Source organism: Erpetoichthys calabaricus, chromosome 3 (assembly GCF_900747795.2).
Source record: "Erpetoichthys calabaricus chromosome 3, fErpCal1.3, whole genome shotgun sequence".
NCBI lineage: Eukaryota > Metazoa > Chordata > Cladistia > Polypteriformes > Polypteridae > Erpetoichthys > Erpetoichthys calabaricus.
The window spans coordinates 250,982,153-251,004,842 of record NC_041396.2 but is presented as its reverse complement, the minus strand read 5'-3'; the positions used below and the strand labels follow the sequence as shown (position 1 = coordinate 251,004,842).

The window sequence follows — 22,690 nt, the reverse complement described above, 5'->3', positions numbered from 1 at the left end:
ATCTACGGATGTTTCTAACTAACAATGTACCCAAAAGTAAAAACATTATGGACTGCATGAGATCCTACAACAGTTCATTTGCTTTTGCATCTACCGGGGTAAATATCAGGCCACCAGCTGGCAATGGCCCATACTCCTTTCGCGTATGTGGACAAATATTACATCGGATTGGAACAGTGCACCCTGAGCCAAATCACGAACGCAAATATGCACAGATCTACGTGTTAGATCCAGATGACGCACTCTATCAATGATTTTACTACAAATGTTGTGTATAAAGAAGTATTCCAATAGATCCTTCTAATGTGCCATGCTATGGGTTCTTTACTTCCTTTGTTCATCATCTACACCTTTACAATTCGATATATCTCATACATTCATCAATGTGTTTCGGGTTACCCAACCCCGGGGGTTGGCGAGCAAAACGAGCAGGGGGCGGAGCCCCCTTGTATTTAACCATTCTAAGGAATTGTGTTTTCCTAAAACATTAAAGACTCACAAACCCTGAGTTACTAAGCTACCATCATAACAACTAATTGGGACGACAAACACACAAATCACAAAATTATTTACTTTCATAGAATAATACCAATTTTTCTTAAATATTGTTGTATGCTGTTCACATTTCTCAAAAATAAATCAAAAAGTAAATCAATGCAGGATATGTGCTTTAACATGTTTGAGAACAGAAATACATGTATACTGCTGATAAACAAAATAAACTTTTTTAAAAAAACTGGATAAAGGAAAATAAAATCAGTGACCAGAGTGGCATTTTTCATTTGGTTACTGTGGAGTAAGGAAGTAAGGTCATAAGTGTCCTGTTTTTTACAACGTTATCTTTAATTGAAATAAAACATAATCAGATTTTTTTTAATTGCTTTAGGATTTATGGTTTGGACAAGCAATGAGAAAGCACCCTCAATGCCAAACCTGTTAAAAACTTGGACAAAACACATATTTCTTTTAGACTGGAGTCTTCTATGCATACGCAGGCTCTATTGTTGGCATGGAGCTGGACAGTTTGACATCCGTGGCAGAGCGACGGGCGCTCAGCAGGCTCCTATCAATTATGGAGAATCCACTGCATCCACTAAACAGTGTCATCTCCAGACAGAAGAGCAGCTTCAGTGACAGACTACTGTCACTGTCCTGCTCCACTGACATACTGAGAAGATCGTTCCTGCCCCAAACTATGCGACTCTTCAATTCCACCCGGGTGGGGTAAACATTAACATTATACATAGTTATTGTCCGTTTTTTACCTGCATTATTATCAATCTTTAATTTAATACTGTTTTTTTGTATCAGTAGGCTGCTGCTGGAGTATGTGAATTTCCCCTTGGGATTAATAAAGTACTGCGGTGGGTTGGCACCCTGCCCAGGACTGGTTCCTGCCTTGTGCCCTGTGTTGGCTGGGATTGGCTCCAGCAGACCCCCCGTGACCCTGTGTTTGGATTCAATGGGTTGGAAAATGGATGGATGGATGGATTAATAAAGTATCTATCTATTTGTTTCTCAAGGTTAGCTTCAAATTGTACAGTACTTGGTCCATGATTGCAATGATGGTATTATTATGGTAACATTCATCAATGTCAGTGTGAGGGAAAATAAGCTGCACAAAAAGACAAAAATTACCCTCCCCAAATGTGGCATGGATGGATAGTCGATATACTATTAATTGCTGATGGTATAGTGTAACACAGAGAAAAAGCAGTAGGTTTCTGATTCTGTGGTTAATTATACTGAATCTGTAACTGTTTTAATCTTTAAAGAAGCACTTTTGAAATATCTGGATCAAGCGATGAAACTGCTTGTCAGCTACATTGCCAGTACCTTGCCATATTATATACATTGTATTCAAGTACTTGAGTCAAATCTGTAATTAGGGTATGTTTCCTACATTTCAAATACTTCAATAAAAAAAAAAAAATCTTTAGATAACTAAACAAAATGGCCAATTATTTGTGCTCAATAAAAACTGTCATTTTTCGGTACATGTATTACAAGATAGCCTACTTAATAGGCTAATAGTTATGGAAGATGATCCGCTGTGGCAACCCCTAACGGGAGCAGCCAAAGAAAAAGCAGAAGAGGTGCAATTAAAATAGTATTTAAATTGGAAACTACACCCTGCCTCCAAGTCAAGTGGTTTTACTGTCATACCATCCATATGCAGCGATCGATTGATTGATCGCTAGATAGATCGATAGATAGATACTTTATTAATCCCAAGGGGAAATTCACATACTCCAGCAGCAGCATATTGATCAAAAACAATATTAAATTAAAGAGTGATAAAAATGCAGGTATAACAGACAATAACTTTGTATAATGTTAACGTTTTAAGACCCCCCCCAGCCCCATCCCCCCCCCCCCAGTGGGATTAAAGAGTTACATAGTGTGGGGGAGGAACGATCTCCTCAGTCTGCCAATGGAGCAGGACAATGACAGCAGTATGTCACTGAAGCTGCTCCTCTGTCTGGAGATGATACTGTTCAGTGGATGCAGTGGATTCTCCATGACTGACAGGAGCCTGCTCAGCGCCCGTCACTCTGCCACAGATGTCAAACTGTCCAGCTCCGTGCCCAGAACAGAGCCTGCCTTCCTCACCAGTTTGTCCAGGTGTGAGGCGTCCCTCTTCTTTCTGCTGCCTCCCCAGCACACCACTGCGTAGAAAAGGGCACTCGCCACAACCGTCTGATAGAACATCTGCAGCATCTTAATGCAGATGTTGAAAGACGCCAGCCTTCTAAGGAAGTATAGTCAGCTCTGTCCTCTCTTGCATAGAGCATCAGTATTGGCAGTCCAGTCCAATTTATCATCCAGCTGCACTCCTAGGTATTTATAGGTCTGCACACAGTCATCTCTGATGATCACGGGGTGCATGAGGGGCCTGGTCCTCCTAAAATCCACCACCAGCTCCTTGGTTTTGCTGGTGTTCAGTTGTAGGTGGTTTGAGTTGCACCATTTAACAAAGTCCTTGATTAGGTTCCTATACTCCTCCTCCTGCCCACTCCTGATGCAGCCCACGATAGCAGTTTGGTCAGCGAACTTTTGCACATGGCAGAACTCCAAGTTGTATTGGAAGTCTGATGTATACAGGCTGAACCAGACAGGAGAAAGTACAGTCCCCTGCGGCGTGCCTGTGTTGCTGACCACAATTTCAGACCTGCAGTTCCCGAGACACACATACTGGGGTCTGTCTGTAAGATAGTTCACAATCCATGCCACCAAGTATGAATCTACTCCCATCTCTGTCAGCTTGTCCCTAAGGAGCAGAGGTTGGATGGTGCTGAAGGCACTAGAGAAGTCCAGAAACATAATTCTTAGAGCACCACTGCCTCTGTCCAAGTGGGAGAGGGATCAGTGTAGCATATAGATGATGGCATCCTCCGCTCCCACCTTCTCCTGGTATGCGAACTGCAGAGGGTCGAGGGTGTGGCAGACCTGTGGCCTCAGGTGGTGAAGCAGCAGCTGCTCCATGGTCTTTATCACATGTGACGTCAGAGCGACAGGCCGGACGTCATTCAGCTCACTAGGACGTGATACTTTTGGGACTGGGGTGATACAAGATGTTTTCCAAAGCCTCGGGACTCTCCCCTGCTCCAGGCTCAGGTTGAAGATGCGCTGTAGAGGACTCCCCAGCTCCAATACACAGGCCTTCAGCAGTCGTGGCGATACTCCATCTGGACCCACTGCTTTGTTGGCCCAAAGTCTCCTCAGCTCTCTGCTTACCTGGGCTGCTGTAATTGTGGGTGGGGGGGAAACTCTCTCCTATGTTGGTATACTCCGAGGTGAGAGTAGGTTAGGGTGGTCAAACCTGTTAAAGAAGTTGTTCATCTGGTTTGCTCTCTCCAAGTCTCTCTCGATGGTGGCACCCCGCTTTGAACTGCGGCCAGTGATGATCTTCATCCCATCCCACACTTCCTTCATGCTGTTATTCTGCAACTTTTGCTCCAGCTTTCTCCTGTAATGCTTCTTCGCTGCCCTGAGCTGGACTCGGAGTTCCTTGTGCACGCGCTGGAGCTCATACTGATCACCGCCTTTAAAAGCCCTTTTCTTCTGGTTCAAAAGGCCCTTGATGTCACTTGTAATCCATGGCTTGTTGTTAGCATAGCAGCTTACTGTTCTTACTGGAACTACAATGTCCATACAGAAGTGGATGTATTCAGTAGTGCATTCAACAACCTCCTCAATGTTCTCACTATATGATCCCTGCAGGATATCCCAGTCCATAGTTCCAAAGCAGTCTCTCAGAGCCTGCTCTGCCTCAGGCGACCACTTCCTGAATGAGCATGTGGTTGTAGTAGCTCCCTCACTCTTGGTTTGTAGTGAGGCTGAAGCAGAACCAGGTTATGATCTGCTTTCCCAAGCGCAGGCAGCGGGATGGCGCTGTATGCGTCTTTAACATTTGCATACAGTAGGTCAATAGTCCTATTTCCCCGGGTGTTACAATCCACATACTGGGAGAAGGCAGGTAATGTTTTGTTCAGCGTCACATGGTTAAAGTCTCCAGTGATTAGCACAAGCGCCTTGGGGTGCTTTGTTTGCAGTTTAGCAACAGCAGAATGGATGATGTCACCCACTATCTCCACGTCTGTCCGAGGAGGGATGTAAACAATAACAATGACGTGTCCAAACTCTCTGGGCAAATAATAGGGACGCAGACTTACGGTCAACAGTTTGATGTCCCTGCAACAAGTGGAGATTTTGACGTTTACATGTCCAGAGTTGCACCACCTTGTATTCACATTGAGAGCGAGTCCTCTTCCTTTCCGCTTCCTGCAGGTATTTGCGTCTCTGTCCACTCTAACTGTTCTAAACCCGGGTAGCTCCACGTTAGCATCTGGGATGTTACTTGTTAGCCAAGTTTCACAAAAACACAACAAGCTGCATTCTCTGTAGGTCCTGACATTTTTCACCAGCGCAGCCAGTTCATCGATCTTATTTGGTAGCGTGTTCCATTTCCCAGGATCACAGAAGGCACCGAAGGCTTGTATAGCCACTTTCTCGCTAGCCGCTTGGCTTTTGGCTTAGCGCCGGCTCTGCTGCCACGATACGACCTTCTTACCTCGTCGGGTAAATAGGGAACCACACCGGCACGGGCCTTTGTTCTCAGTGCTTGAAGTTGACTACCTGAATAGACGAGTCTCGGTGTGTAAAAATCTATGTCCAAGTAATAAAATGTAGTAAAAAGTGTCCAGGGAACGAGTCCACATAAAAGAAAGTGGTAGGAGTGATCAGTGAAACAAAGAAAAATAGAGAAAAAGGTGGAAGATAAAGTCATACACGGAGCTGCTGGAAAGGCTGCCACTCGTGGCGGCGCCTGAGTCATAATTGTCATAATTCATTATACTGTAGAATACACAAAGTAAAGTTCCCCAGTACTGCAATGCAACATAAACAAAGGATAAGTGTAAGATAGGTAAAGAACTATATTGTTCTATTATGTATTATTAATTTATTTCTAGTATATGTTACCACATGTAGCATTGACCTTTATTTAGCCTGATGTCAAAATTCTAGTTCTATAGGCGTTTGTATTTTTGTATATTTTCTGTAGTTTGTATATTTATTGCATCCAACAAACTCAACAGATCAAACAGTAAGTATTTACCGTATACATGTGTGTATATACAGAAGGTGTTAGTGTAATTACTAGAAGTTGATGTTTTTACTTTTAGGGTATTCCAGTATTACTTGCACTGTCTGGTTTGTGCATAGTGCTAAAATTAAAGTCCAGGGGCCACATGTATAAACGGTGCGTACGCACAGAAATGTTGCGTAAGAATGTTTCCACGTTCACCGCGATGTATAAAACCTAACCTTGGCGTAAAACCACGCACATTTCCACGGTACCTCATACCCTGTCGTACGCAAGTTCTCCGCTCAGTTTTGCAGACTGGTGGCACCCAGCGTCAAAGCAGTGCTACTGTTCCTGTGTGGTTTATCTTTCTTTTTCAGATCCACATCCCTGACGCGGCTTTATAAATAGACTGAAATTAACTGCATATTGTTTATTAGTTTAAGGCATCTGATTGTAATTAACCTATAACAATAATGGTCCACGGAATGGCCAAACTATTCAAAATACCATAGCTGCTTTAGCGTTGTTACTCTCACTGCACCTTCTGTTTCTTCTTTCAGCTGCTCCCGTTAGGGGTTGCCACAGCGGATCATCTTTTTCCATATTACTCTCACTGCACCACTCAGAGAAGCTGATCGGAAAGAGAATTATCGGTATACAGCATCAAGCTCAGCCATGCTTCCTATTTGAACTGCTTCTCACACGGCAAACGCTTCAAAACCTTTCCTGTACGGACCTCGCAATTCAGAAAGAGTTTCATCCCAAGAGCTCTAAACAGAATTAATCTGTCCATCAACTGCTCTTTGTTGAACTGTTTGTACTTATTAGTACAATCACCTCACTGTAAACTTGCACTACAGGTTATAATATTGCACAACCAGAGCCACTTTATAAAGCGCGTATTTACTTATGATGACAAAATCATTTTAAAGATGAAATGCAGCAAAATATGTTTATTATACAGATAAAACTAACTTTATTTAAATAATCTATATTGTTAATAATTAAAGGACACGGTGTGGCCACGCTAGCAAGGATCTGGTGCTCCGTTCACGGATTGTTCCTGCCTGGCACTGTATGCTTCACTGGGACTGGCGTGAAGGATAGAATAATTAAACATGTACTACGAAGATATTTCAGTGTTCCTTAAAAGTTTTGAAGAATCTGCGTTATAAGCTTACAGATGGCTTAACGTCTATTACAGAGCTGATTGTGTGGCGATTGGGTATTTGGAGAAAGAAAGGTAAGGACAGGAATTGGGGGTTAGTACGTTTGAAAGAGACAGTACTGCTGCAATAAATTCATCGAAGGTCGCGAACAATCACTGCGCCACCGTGTTCCCATGTTTAATAACATGCTTTAACTCCTATCATCATGAAAATTATATCAAGTATACATCTCAGTATTTTAATTATTCAGACAGCTGTAATGTTGTGAATGTAATGGATTCTGTGTCCTGTCGGAGGAAGACAAAACCCAGAAGCACGTAGTGATTCACACACAGAGCACATAGAAGATCAAATACAAAACAAAGCATTTAACGTGCTACTTTAGTTACGATGGGATTTGAGAAACTAGTAAATGAAACAATTTTAAGATGAAGTTTATGATGTTCTACTTTAATGACAAAATAAACTACGTGATTAAAGTGGAAATTTCGAGATTGAAGTTGACGTTTCGTGCTTTTTTCCCCCCACTGTGTGCCTATTTTTTTTCTCTGTACCCTAATGAGCTTTCATATGACACTCAGATGGTGGGCTACGACTCGCCTTTTCATGGCGACTTTGATATCTGACAACTTCTTTTTTATTTTGGGCACTGTGCGACTTTGCGAACTTGAGCTTTCGACAAGCTATGTCACTCGATTGACTTTCTTTTGTTGTTTATACCACTGTTTAAACCAACAAATAGTACGTTTTTCTTTGCCTCCACTTGGTATTCGCAAAAATTCTGTTTTCCCCCGTGCTTTTCCCATTGTATTTTCACAGAACGCTGAGCTTAAGGGCTATTTATATTGATCTGCATTTTCAAAGAGGCGTAATTCTGGGAGGAGTTGGGGCGGGACAGCAGGCGCGTGCAGGAGCGTTACTTTTCACGCTGACTAGGATTTATGTAGCGGATGAATGTGGAAGTTGGCGAACGCACAGATTTATGCATCTAGATTTTTCTGTGCGCAAGCACATTTCAGCTTTTGCGTTTACGTCATGTTATAGTGCGAATTCTACGCACGGCGTTATGCATGAGGCCCCAGATCAGAGGCCAGAACCACTATGGTGTCAGCCCCCCAATGTGTTCCCATTTTAAGAAAAAAAAAAATATAATGATTCATTGAGTGTCCCTGCATAACCTTCAGAGTTAAACCGTCTGCAAAAATATGAAGATCTGCTTGGCCAACAGATATACTTTGAACTAAAAACAAATACAGCATTAAACTCTCTGATTTCTGCACATACCTGGTAAATTTCAAGTAAACACTATGCAGTAAAAACAAATAATCCACATGTAGGAAAATGAAAGCATGAGACTAGACTGGAACTAACAATCTGTAGGCAACATCATAATGTCCATATTATACAGTCTTGAATTCCAGATGTTGTATCAGGCTATACCCCAGCTACAATGGTTAGAACCGTATGACCAAAGACAATGCAACAAAAGTGGAGCTTAACAGTCTATGTAGTAAAATGAGCGAGTAAAAAATACATTTTAAAATTACAAGTTAGGATATCGGCAGAAAAAACTACAACATACACAATAAACAGAGCAATGAATACCATAACAAAGAAAAGGATAAATCAAAATAAACCAAGTGGAATACAAAAGGAAAAAGAGTAAAGGATTATGCCATACTGTTGCTTACCTTCAGCTGTCTCTAAGTAGTTGTGACAAAGAGTGCAGCAACCAAGAAACAGTTGTAATCAAGTTAAAGTTTATCTGGGCCACTCCTTAGTCCTCCTGCTGGGTGTTATCATTCCTTTTCTGAGACCCTGTATTATGATAAAGAAAAAAAAAAATAGAACAAGGTGATCCACATCTTCACTGAACCAGCTGTCAAGCTACTTTGAAAAAAATACCTCACTAAAGAAACCGATTTCGAAATGTGACTGTAATGACAATTAAGGCATGCATATAATATCCATAGTATTATGAAAAGTAGAAATAGCATGTCAAAAGGTACAAGCTAAGTTTTCTATAACATCAAAAACTGGAATAACCTGTAAAAATGAACTGCTATCTAACTGTAAATGTAGGATAAAGGGTTCACAAATACTAGGGTGGGGTGGATGTTGCTTTTAAAATTCTTCATTTGTAACAACAGTACTGTATGAACAGGACAATGTCACATTTTTGTAATTCAAATAACTTATTTCAGCACCTAAAAACCAAATTAAGTTTTATTTTTCAGGTTTGACCACATAAATGTAGTGTTGCACAATTTAAATGCCCTGTACAAGTAGCAGCACATAATGCAATTGAGAAATAGGAGTATGGCAGTGGGCATCAGCAAAAGGGAGAAAAAAAATTAACATTTGCACAATTTAATTCACAAAACAGAAGGAAACTCACAAACAAACAATTTTAACTTTGGATTTTCAAACAAGGTATTCCGGCTTTTGTGTTTTAATTAGCAATGTATTCAACCAGCTAAATCCAGTTCAGTGTTGAGGGTGGATAGCTCTTAATCTGGCCAGGCAAGGCAAGACAAAATGAAGCAGGAACGAAACCTAGGTTGGTTATCAGTCAAATTCCCATTTGCTTGCAAACTCATGAATATTCATTTTACATCTCATTTTTATCACAGAACCATCCACCTTTTGACCTTATTTTTCCATCCTTTGATAGCAACATAAACACTGGAATATTATTTCAGAACCACATTCCATTTCATAATTTTCCTGTATCTCTTGAAACAGAGAGCATGTCAGTGGATAGTGCAGCCACATTTCAGTTACAGGAACCTGGGATAAAACATCACGTCAGGCAATATCTATGTAGAGTTAAATTTTTCTCCCTAGATCTATATGGATTTCTCCATCAATCAGTACATCTTCACTGCATGTAGTACCCCTCAAAGAACACACAATTAAATGGTATTTTACTAAGCAAACGGGCACAGAATTCAAATTAACTAGATAAAATACAAGGTCACTCCATACTTTACAATTTACCAAAGACGCAAGCTTTTGGACAGCTAAATAAGAAAAGATGTGCAGTTAGTATTTTATTTCTCCCTCCAACAAACTGGGTGTTTTTGTGAATTTCATTTTCCCAATACATACTACAGATACACATCTTATATTACATGGCGATTTGAAATTGTCTCAGTGTGATGCACCATGCAGGAATGGCTCCTACCTTGTACACAAAGTTGCCGGGCAAAGCTGCATGTAAATTGGCACTTAAGGATAATGGATGGGTGAACACAGATGGTTAGATGTTACTTCAGTATCACAAAAATATATGGTAATCTGACAGTGGACACAACGGAAAAAAATCATGGTGGTTGCTTGAGAGCTCTAAATATAAAGGTATGTAAAGTCAGTCAGTCAGTTACTATTAGGCATTCCTGTTAAACATGCATGTTCAAGGCCTACGTATACAAAGAACAGCTATACCTCGTTAAACATCCTAGGGGTTAGATCAAGCAGCAGTATTAGGAAAACATCAGGCAAGCATGTCACAAATCAGATTTCACATCAACTGACATTTTGTAAATAATAAATTAAGAAATCTAAACATTTAATGAAAATAAAAATTGTCTTGTAAATGATTATATTAAAACACTGCAAAACTGCAGGGCTTGTTTTACATTTATGAGTTAGTTGGGACTTTAAAATCAACACTAGATACCATTTTTATAACTCTGAATGTTATTGCTAGAGTATGGCACCTTTAGGATGTCTAATCCTATACAGAATTTCTAGTCTCATTATTAACAAGACGATTAACACAAAAGTAACTGATACCTCTGGAACTAAAAATATGTGATATTGACTACAAACCATAAGTATCAGCTATTGAGATGATTTACTAGCAGGTGCACTGATCTTCGTGTTCTTTTCCTACGGTCTGTATTTTAGTTTACTTCATTAAAAAATAATATGTTATTAGCAAATTTTATTAATGGGTGGGGTGGGGGGTGGGAGAGAGTGTGTGTGTGTATATAGTCTCATTTACCTTATACTAATGTCTACACTGTAATTCTGAAACATCACTGATTACAACATGTGAAACATTTAAAAAGTTATTTTACAAAACATAAAAAAATGAAATGTGTCAAGAAAAATCAACTCTGAAATATAAATACTGATCAATTATATTTTAAGCTGCAATGTCTCAATATAAATTCAAAAGAAATAGCTATCATATTTTAGCTCAGATAGACTATGCCTGCATGAAACACATTTAAATATTAAACATAAAACTAAGTTGAAAATTGAGTGAGGTTGCCAAGGATTTCACTTGAAACTGGGGTAATAAGAATGGGAATTTTGCTTTACAAAGCAATTCATTTTATAGCTAATGATAATTGTCAGGAAACATCTTAAGATTAAGATCTTGCTCTCAATTGCTGTTGCCTATGATAACTACATCATTCTAGCCATCATTAACCTATACGGCACTTAAAGAAAGACAGTTGGTATTTGGATCTTTAGAGATCTTACACTTTAAATCTAAGTTTTCAATAGCTCAGCTCTTTCACTATATGTGAGCTAGAATCAATGTTAAAGGAAACCTCATGTATATTCTGATCCTCCTTTAACATCTGTTGTTGAGATTATGTTACCTAGTAACAAATGGATATCTGCAGCACTTCCAGACTTCACCAATTCATTTCAAAGTTAATAACCCTAAATAATCCAAGGTCATTTTGGCAACAGGAGTTTTAAATAAAATCTCACATAATGAATGGAATTCAGCCACCATAGTGCTGGGCGAAAATATTGTCTTGATTTTTTTCATAAGAAATATTTTTTCAATAACCATGACTTTGGGTATAAAATTCGATAAAAACATTTTTAATCTTATTTATAAAGAAATAGATAAGGCTTTTGATCTATCACAGAGCACATAAGCTTGGTGAAACACCAGAACAATTTGCAGTATTGCACGTCCCCACAAAAAAATATGTAATTATTAACAACATGGTTGTGAGTGTGACGAGAGAGGACATGTAATGACAACCACCTTCCAAGTGAGGAAAATATGTTAGCTGCTCACTAAGAGATAATGCCAAAGAAAGGGTACACAACACCAGAAGTTTAGAAATGATTCAGTTATCACAAATCAGAGCAAACACCAGTAAACTGTATGTAAGATTTGCTGCCGCCAAGTATCTACAAAAAGACATAATAAAACAAATTTATTCCACCTCGGGCGGCATGGTGACGCAGTGGGTGGCACTGCTGCCTCGCAGTTAGGAGACCTGGGCTCGCTTCCCGGGTCCTCCCTGTGTGGAGTTTGCATGTTCTCCCCGTGTCTGCGTGGATTTCCTCCGGGTGCTCCGGTTTCCTCCCACAGTCCAAAGACATGCAGGTTAGGTGCACTGGCGATTCTACATTGTCCCTAGTGTGTGCGTGTGTGTGTGTGTGTATGTGCCCTGGCCGGGGTTTGTTCTTGCCTTGCACCCGGTGTTGGCTGGGATTGGCTCCTGCGGACCCACGTGACCTTGTGGTTGGGATGTAGCGGGTTGGATAATGGATGGATGGATATTCCACCTCCTCAAAAGGTTCCATCCAATGGAATATGAAGATTACCAGAGGGAACGCTCAAGTGATGTGGCTAGCAAGCATTCAAGCAGTGATGCTGTACCTAGACAGCAGTCTATTGTGTTGATGTATGCAGCAATGACAGAGAATCAAAAAGGCATCAGGGCATCACAAATGCAGTCACTTACTTAATGGCAAAAGACATGTCAGTGAGTGTTGCCGAAAAAGAATGCTTCATGAAACTTTTAAAAGTTCTTGATTCTCAGAATAAACTTCACTGCGGAAAGTGTAAGTTTCTCTCACACTGCACTGCTGTAGCTTTTTGACGAATGTTGGGTGAAGCTGGAGGCTACCTTGAAAGACGCAATATACTTTGCCACTAATACAAATTTATGGTCAAGTTGGACATGTGAGCCATACATATGTCTTACTATACACTGCATGGAAAGGAATTTTCACAGCAAACGCTTGCAAACATGTATTTTTTCCAGAGGATCACAAGGGAAGAAACCATCACAGTTGTTCAAGGATACCGTGTCATGCTAGGTGCCTTGACAAGACATCTAGGTTTATAAAACAAACTGTGCAGCAAACATTTTCAAAGCGGTGTTGCTGAAAAAATGGTCTCACTTACAGTGGTTCAGGCAACGGAATAAAAATATTTTAAAATGTGTGCCAATTGGTCAACCATTTAAATTTTTGTGCTACTTTAGTTACAATGGGACCTGAGAGACACTAGTAAATTTAAAACTGATTTTAAGATTAAGTTTATGACGTTCTACTTTAACGACAAAATAAACTATGAGATTAAAGTGGACATTTCAACCTTTTTTTTCCACCCCCACTGTGTCCCTATTTTTTTTCTTTCCTATGTAGACTAATAAGCTTCTGTATGTCACTCAGATGGTGGGCTACAACTCACCTTTTCACGTTGACTTTGATATCTGACCACTACTTTTTTATTTCGGGCACTGTGTGACTTTTTATACTTGAACTTCCGAGTTTCTCCGTCGCTCTGTATCACTCTATCAACTTCCTTTTGTTGTCTATACCACTGCTTTAACCAATAAATAGTACGTTTTTCCTTACCTCCACTTTGCATTTGCTGAAATTCTGTTTTTTTCATGTGCTTTTGCCATTGTCTTTTAACCAAACACTGAACAGGGAAGGTAATACAGGTAAAATTCCATTATAACGAATATCTTTATAACAAAATTTTCATTACAACAAAGTATTTTTATGGTCCTAACAGCTTCCCATATGACACGAGTCTATAGAAATCTTGTTACTATGAAGTACATTCAGCAGATAATTTCATTATAACGAAGTGCACAAAAGACCTTGAAATGCCTGAATGAATCATCCACAGCGGTAGTTAGTTCTGTGGTCGCAGCTCAGTTGTGCACAACGATCCCCAAACAGAAACACTAATTTTTTTTCTTTCTCCGAACTTTCCTCGTACTGTTTTTTTTTTTTGCCTTTGTTTCCTGTGGTTTTCAGTGATACCTTTTACTTATTGCTCATCAATATTTGAAAAACATCCATTGGAATTTAACTCACTGTCACCCTCCTATAGAAACGGCAGACACGGAAAAACAATAACAGTTCATATTAGAGAAAAAAAAAAAAAAAAAAACATCGACACTGTCAACTTTCTCGAAAGACAGAGCAAAAAAAGTAGAAAAATCTCGGGTTGCAAACATATGTGAACTGCTGCATTTGAAGACGTCGAAAAAGCAGTTTTTATGTGGTTCAGTGATGCTCGTTCAAGAAACATTCCTATTAATGCGGCACTCATTCAAGAAAATGTGAGGTTTGTAAACTCTCTTGGGACCTCCCCCAACTAGAGAGCAAGCCGAAGAGCGTCCCAAAGTGCGATCTCCACGTCTGTATGAGGCAATAGCGGGCTCATAGATATGCTGCGTCTCTCCGCCAAAGTAAACAGAAAAGATCTCGATGGGTGATGCAAGGTTAGGAGCACATAAATTGTAAATGCAGATACTGTAACAGGATTACTTGATCACTGACCTGGCCACAATCCTGTCTGACTGCTATGTCTGTGTACAGCAGAGTGGCAGGTCACGCTACAATAAATAACTGTGCCATTCCTGTTTCAAGCTGAATAAAGCTGGTTTTGCTAAAGTACTGAGACTAAGCCTCGTGTTTTGGGATGCAAGACAGGGACTTATAGCGCGACCCCGATCTTTTATGATTTGCTTCTGTGGCACTTCACTGCAGCAATGTGAGCCTCCTATTGCCGTACCCCAGCAACGGACAATCTTCCACAGACGCTACAATTGCGCTTCAGGATGCACTTCAGCATGTCATTCCCGTTGGGTGAGGAGTGGGGGGTCTCAAAACATGTTCAGAAACCTCACAATATGAAGAAGAAATAATGATTCAGCTCCTGACTGATAACTGTGCTGCCTACAACATGCTTCCACATTCAGATAATGTTCGCTTTGAATACCTCTCACCCAATTGCACGGCAACGCTTCAGCCACTGGATTTGGGCATCATTCGCACCACTGAAAGTGTATTATCGCAAGGAAATGCTGAGATTAAAAGTAACGCGAAAGAAGCTATTGAAATGATTGCAAACACCTGGATACAAGTTAAAGAAAGCACTATAGTAACAAATACAGAATCTCATTACAACAAAATATTTTTTAGGTCCCTGGGAGTTTGTTATAATTGAATTTTACCTGTATTTACAATGATTTGCATATTACAATATGCAAAAGACTGAGAGGAGACAGGGTGGGACGGCGCTGGCTTGAGTATGATTTTGTGCATCTGAGTTTTTTTGTGCATATGCACATTTCCACTTCTGTCTGTACTCCATGTTATAATGTGAGTTCTATGCACGCCATTATGCATGAGGCCCCAAATCTCAATCCAATAGAGTACCTTTGTGGTGAAACAGGAGATTCATATCATGGATGTGCAGCCAACAAATCTGTAGAAACTATGTGATACTATCATGTGAATATGGACCGAAATCTCTGAGGGATGTTTCCAGCACGAAAAATTAAGACAGTTCTGAATGCAAAAGAGTGTCCCACCCAGTAGTAGAAAGTTGTACTTAATAAAGTGGAGAGGGTGATCACAAATATAATATGCAGTGCAGTCAAAAAAGTTTTATACAATGTGAAAAAAAAAATGGTTAATTGTTGAAATGTAATTGAGGATATTTAAGAACAACCTTTAAAAACTGTCTAAAATGTTACAATTACTTGTGTGTTATGTAAAGAAAAAAGAAAATCTTTTATTCAAAACATATTTTGGCAGTGTTTACAAATGATGTAATTTATTGCCTTCAAACAATTATATGTTCACCTAGCCATTGTAGTTTTCTCAAAGTTCTGCTCAGTATTTGGTAGGCCCTCCTTTGGCAGCAATAACAGCATGCAGCACTCCTGGGCAGGCTTCATCAAGGGTGTTGCAAATGGCTGGGTCAAGGCTCTCACAGGTGCTCTGGAGCACGTCTTTCAAATTCTGTTTGCTGCTTGGTGGGTCTGCTGGGCATTTCATTTTCATCTCATTCCAGAGGTGCTCAATAGGATTGAGATCTAGATTTTGTGGGGGCCACTCAAGCAGTTTCAATTTTTTTTTTTGGCAGGGAAGGCGTTCATATGCTTTGTAGTATGCTTGCGGTAGTTATCCTGATGGAAAATGTAGTGACACCCAAGCAGTTTGGCAGCAGATGGGAATTCATGATGCCTTCAGTAAAATGAAATTTGCTAAAACCAGAAGGTACCAGGCAACCCCAAACCCACATGCTCCAACCACCATGCTTGACACTTAGATTTAGGCACTGGGGCAATACTACTCTTTCGAGTTGTGCCACACTCTCTGACGACCATCTGATCCAAACACAAACTTGGATTCATCAGACCATAAAATTGATTTCCAGAAGCACACAGGCTTGTCAACGTTCTTTGTCAAATGTAAGTCGTTTCAGTTTGTTCTTTTTACTTATAAATGGCTTCTTACAAGGAACCATTCCCTGCAGACAACATTTGTTCAGCCTGTTCTTTGTTGTCTGTGTGCAAACCTGAATTTCAGTAGCCTCCTTGACTTACTTTGCAATTTATGGAGCAGACAACTTTCAGTTTTTCATGGCAAGCTCTTTGATGTACTGGTCTGTCTTTTTCTCCCTCTTCCTCCCGAAATTAACGATTTCATTCACCAGACTTTCCTGAATTTCTGAATGATGTAGTGCACAGTAGTATGCCTCATATCAAGTCTGGTGGCAACTTTTTTAGAATAGAAAGACTGTGTAATTTTATGACTCCTTCCCTCAATACATTGGGTATTTCAGCAGTTTTAGCCATGTTGGGAAGCTCAAAATTCAATTGATAATTATTATTATGATGACCATGATGATGTACGAATTACTTATTTTGTTGCTTGCTTGTTGTATTGTTTGGTGGTTAAAGTTATTACACTGTTATGATACTATTCTAGATTTTACAGTAGAATATAGCTTGTTGTTTTTGAAGTTGAACAAATCAGTGATTCAAAGATTTGAATTATTTCAGTAAACTGAATGAAATGAATCGAATCACTATAAAGAATCCTTTTGCACATCACTAATATCAAATGCCTCTCATTCACTGATAAAACAAGCTCCCACTCACTGGTGTTTTGTTTTTATTTTGCCAGACATGGCTGGCTTAGAAAAGCAGGGGCTAAAAATATTGATTTTTGCGATCCACCTTTTTAATGATCAAGTCTCTTCTAAGTGAAAATCAACAGCCTATGGATCAGAGCATCCCTTAATAGAACAAAGACAACAAATTAAATGTCGAAACTGATAAATGTTATTGTTTATGAAAAATGCATGCTCATTTTGTTGCCAGCAACACATTTTAAGAAGGGGGGGGGAGATGCAGAGGTAAAGTCAGAGAAGGGTTCACCACTTTTTTTAAAAGACTGTGTGGGCAAAAAGTGCAAGCAACAATTTAAGAATAACTTTTCTCAATGCAAAATTTGGAATTTCATCATGTACAATACGGAATATCATTAAAAATTCACAGAATCCACAAAAATCTGCACATATGGCCGACAACCAATATTTGATTGCCATAATCTTTAGGTCTTTAGGCGGCACTGCACAAAACACGTCCAGACTGCAAAGGCTCATGAACACGTCCAGAAACCACCATCTGTGAACAAAGTCTGTTGCTGTATCTACAAATGTTAAGTTAAAACTCTACCATACAAAGAAGAAAACATAAAAACTTGATCTAGAAATACTGCTGCATCGGGCCGCACTCATTTATGGTGGATTGAGATTAAGTAGAAAACTGTCCTGTGGTCTGACAAATCAAAATTTTAAATTTTTGGAAATCATGGATGCCGCATCCTCTGGGCTAAAGAGGAGAAGGACCATCTGGCTTGTAATCAGTGTTCGAAAGACAGCATCCCTGATAGTATGGGGGTGCACTTGTGCACAGGTATGAGTAGCTTCCACATCTGGGAGGGAACCATTAATGCTGAACGGCATATATAGGTTTTGTGCAATAAATGCACACATCTTTTTCAGGGAAGTCCTTGCTTATTTCAGCAGGACAACACCAAATCGCATTCTGCACATATTCCAAAACAATGCACATGCTAAACTGGTCTGCCTGCAGTCCAGAAATCATTCATTGAAAATATTGATCTGAGACAGACCCATAACAAAAACTAAAAAGACAACTTTGGCAAATGATAGCAAAGAGAATAATACTCATTTTTTTGTATAAAACTTACTTTAATTTAGTAGCAGTGCATTCATTTAGTCATTCAATATGAGACCCAGCCTAGATTTAAATGCAGGTTTATGGATCTTTAAGGCAGAAGCACTAACCACTGGGCTACCATGTCATCCAATCCAGAAAACACATTTAATTTCTTTTAAAAGGTTAAACTGCGGTCTTGCATAGTTGTCATATTTTTCCCCAATTTCATTTCTTTACTAATACTATCAAATTAGGCAACCATTTGGAGGCAAGGTTAAAAACAGAATTTTTGGAGGCACTTACCAGCATTTCTTTGACATTATATCTTTACTTGGATCTCTTTGACTACAACAACACTGCAAATACAGTTTCGTCAGTGTGTTATAGGGACTAACTATAATCTCACTTTATTTTTGTTTAAATTAACATGTTAGTTCTCTTGTTGAAAGTACAGTAGTTTTTCATTTTTTTATTTACAAGTTCATCCAAACGTCTTCTATTATAGGGTCGAAGATAGCCCAGAACAAGAGAACTCTAGATGGGTGAAAGGCCAGTCTATCATTGAGTACATACAGTGCATCCGGAAAGTATTCACAGCGCATCACTTTTTCCACATTTTGTTATGTTACAGCCTTATTCCAAAATGGATTAAATTCATTTTTTTTCTCAGAATTCTACATTCAACACCCCATAATGACAACGTGAAAAAAGTTTGAGGTTTTTGCAAATTTATTAAAAATAAAAAAATTGAGAAGGCACATGTACATAAGTATTCACAGCCTTTGCCGTGAAGCTCGAAATTGAGCTCAGGTGCATCCTGTTTCCCCCGATCATCCTTGAGATGTTTCTGCAGCTTCATTGGAGTCGACCTGTGGTAAATTTAGTTGATTGGACAGGATTTGGAAAGGCACACACCTGTCTATATAAGGTCCCACAGTTGACAGTTCATGTCAGAGCACAAACCAAGCATGAAGTCAAAGGAATTGTCTGTAGACCTCTGAGACAGGATTGTCTTGTGGCACAAATCTGGGGAAGGTTATAGAAAAATTTCTGCTGCTTTGAAGGTCCCAATGAGCACAGTGGCCTCCATCATCCATAAGTGGAAGGAGTTCGAAACCACCAGGACTCTTCCTAGAGCTGGCCGGCCATCTAAACTGAGCGATCGGGGGAGAAGGGCCTTAGTCAGGGAGGTGACCAAGAACCCGATGGTCACTCTGTCAGAGCTCCAGAGGTCCTCTGTGGAGAGAGGAGAACCTTCCAGTAGGGCAACCATCTCTGCAGCAATCCACCAATCAGGCCTGTATGGTAGAGTGGCCAGACAGAAGCCACTCCTTAGTAAAAGGCATATGGCAGCCCACCTGGAGCTTGCCAAAAGGCAAGTGAAGGACTCTCAGACCATAAAAAAGAAAATTCTCTGATCTGATGAGACAAGGATTGAACCCTTTAGTGTGAATGCCAGGCGTCACATTTGGAGGAAACCAGGCACCGCTCATCACCAGGCCGATACCATCCCTACAGTGAAGCATGGTGGTGGCAGCATCATGCTGTGGGGATGTTTTTCAGCGGCAGGGACTGGGAGACTAGTCAGGATAAAGGGAAAGATGACTGCAGCAATGTACAGAGACATCCTGGATGAAAACCTGCTCCAGAGCGCTCTTGACCTCAGACTGGGGCGACGGTTCATCTTTCAGCAGGACAACGACCCTAAGCACACAGCCAAGATATCAAAGGAGTGGCTTCAGGACAACTCTGTGAATGTCCTTGAGTGGCCCAGCCAGAGCCCAGACTTGAATCCGATTGAACATCTCTGGAGAGATCTTAAAATGGCTGTGCACCAACGCTTCCCATCCGACCTGATGGAGCTTGAGAGGTGCTGTAAAGAGGAATGACGAAACTGGCCAAGGATAGGTGTGCCAAGCTTGTGGCATCATATTCAAAAAGACTTGACGCTGTAATTGCTGCCAAAGGTGCATCGACAAAGTATTGAGCAAAGGCTGTGAATACTTATGTACATGTGATTTCTTAGTTTTTTTATTTTTAATAAATTTGCAAATACCTCAAGTAAACTTTTTTCACGTTGTCATTATGGGGTGTTGTGTGTAGAATTCTGAGGAAAAAAATGAATTTAATCCATTTTGGAATAAGGCTGTAACATAAAATGTGGAAAAAGTGATGTGCTGTGAATAATTTCCGGATGCACTGTACATACATACATACACACCTACCTGCTGTTTACACCAAGAACATTTAAACTTCCCACTTTTTTGGATGAAGAAGCAATATTAAAATGCCATTAGAAAACAAATCAGCAGAAGGTGAATGTTCATACTTCTCATCGACAATCACTAAGTGAAGAAACAAATGTATCTGATCTGTAAATTGATTTGGATATATTTAGTAAATAACAAAATAAGGATTATTAGCAAACCTGAAACGGTCTTTCAAGGTAAAAATACAAACTAAGGCAACCAGACTTATGCAACAGCAACTTCATTTTCAATTTTATTTTTGAATACTCTGACTCACAACAAATTAGTTTTTGGCTGCATATACAAATGAGACACAGAATCTACACAGCTGTCCATTTGGCTAATGAGCAAAAAGACAAGTAAACACAAACAAAAGTTCTATTATTTGCATGAGACAGTGAATGGCAAAGCTTTGATGGGCAAAAAGTGCACAAAGTAAAAACAAACACATATCCTTGCATTTAACATGTAAAACGTTTGCTGATTATTTCCTTCTGATTTGTTTCTATTGCTAAGTTAAAAATGCTGTGAATTGGAAGGTCATTTTATTTTATATTGTCTTTTTTAAATGTGTAGTCTTCAACATTACATAAAGGCACCAGTACAATGACCCTGAATTGGACAAAGAGAATGAAAAATGTATGGATGGATGCCTTCCAGAAGTCTCAACCAATATAATACACTGACGTTTTCTAATGTCTTCATATTTTCTGTCATTTTTTGCATGTATTTTGCATTAAGATGGTGGCCATTAGTAGAAGTAGTATAAAAAAATGATGGATGTATTTTATGTGAGGACACGAGTAGATTCTACCCCCCCCCCCCAAAATAAAAAGAAGATCGCAAACCCCCATAAATTTTGTGTTTCTTTACTTCATTCCCCAGTTGCTTACCCTGGTGTGGGCTACATCAGTATATAGTACAAAACAAGTTAATCCTAAAAGGTTTTAATCTGTTCTGGAACTGTAAAACATAATTTTAATTACACAGCAAGGAGTTTATGCTGATAAAGAGGAATGCAATGCTTTGACTTTCAACTCCAACAAGGCAGTTAAGCCTAGTCCAGTTCAGCCTAAGCTGTTCCTTTCGCTTTGATACACACCATACACGCAAACATTATAGCAAAAAGACAGTAAAGATTGGTGTATCAGAAGATAAAAAATAATGAAATAAGCTCGTCTGAATACGTGCATCTGTCAGTCCTGCTCTGATAACTAGCCGTTCAGTGTACAGAGCTCAGAATACCAGCTAGGTGAATCAGTAACCTAGGTGCAGCGTAAAGGGTTTTCTACAGAAGTAATGAGAGGCGACATAAAATGGAGCACTTTCCATATAAGAAGTGAATTTGCTCGCGCTTTGTTATCGTTTTCCTGTAGCTCTACTCAAACACGAGCGGGGCGTCAGCAAACTTAAAGCGTTCAGTTCGGAATACAAACTCTCGTTTTATTCATATTTAAGAGTTGAACAAAACATTACTTGCAAATATGCAGCCGCAAAAACACGCTTAAAAAACAAAAAAAGAAAAAAACTTTCGACTGGTCTTTCAAAAAGATTTAAAAGTAGTACCATACATTTTCGGTGTCTGAGAACAACACAGCACACTTACAAATATGCAGCCGTAAAAACACCCTTACAAAGATAAAAAAAATCTTTGCTCTTAACTTCTATAAAGACGGAAAAATATTAAATACCCTCTCAATGTTCGCCGCCTGCACCGACCTGTCAAGTCTATGAATAAGAAACTGCTCGTCCAGGGAGATGTCAAGGCGCCTAGTAAGGCTCGGTTCTAAATAAACTCGGCCAGCTCGGTACTTCTTCCTTTTCCCGTTCGCAAAGGGGTGGCGATGGTGTAAAGTGTGAGTGACTTGGCCAGGCCAGGTGGAAATTTAAATAGGGGGCGTGGTCAACTTCACTGTAGTTGCTGCCTTCCGCTGACAGACTCCACAGCAGCTGGGCAGTATTTGGAACCCTTGGCTTAGTACATTTGTAATTTTTTTGCTAATTTGAATTAAAACATTCAAACCTATTAAGTTGTTTGAATGCCAAGTTAGCTATGGGTATTGTAACATCCCACAGACGCCCTGTCCTTCGGAACCTTGAAATGAGAAAGACTTCATGCTCTTGGTGAACACATGCTAGAGAAGAAGGTGACACAAACCAGGCAGTTCATTCATCCAGGGCCGTCCTAACGCATGGACACGTTGGGCAGTTGCCCGTGGGCCCTCACGAGCATTGGGGCAATAAATAATTTAAATAATAAACTATAAATATTTGTTATTATGCCCACTTTTGAGCTAAAGATCCTTTCAGGCATAGTGACCTGGTTGAGCAATAGGTATGGCCAGCCATCAATAAAGATAAGAGAGAAGGAGAGAGAACTATGCCCTAGATTCTGGCATCCAGTCAACCCAG

The 22,690-nt window shown here is 39.8% G+C and overlaps 1 protein-coding gene across 4 annotated transcripts in view; it reads right to left on the bottom strand.

Annotated features, from left to right (window-relative positions):
* Positions 1-22,129, bottom strand: part of LOC127527217 (transmembrane protein 272-like) — a 242,432-nt gene extending 220,303 nt beyond the window's left edge. For all 4 annotated transcript variants that reach the window (XR_007934525.1, XR_007934524.1, XR_007934526.1 and 1 more), the window contains exons 1-2: positions 21,970-22,129; positions 8,451-8,577 (exon numbers count right to left, since the gene is read on the bottom strand). The gene's annotated coding sequence lies outside the window, so the exon portion shown is untranslated. The remainder of the gene's footprint in view (positions 1-8,450; positions 8,578-21,969) is intronic.
* Positions 22,130-22,690: the final 561 nt, after the last annotated feature.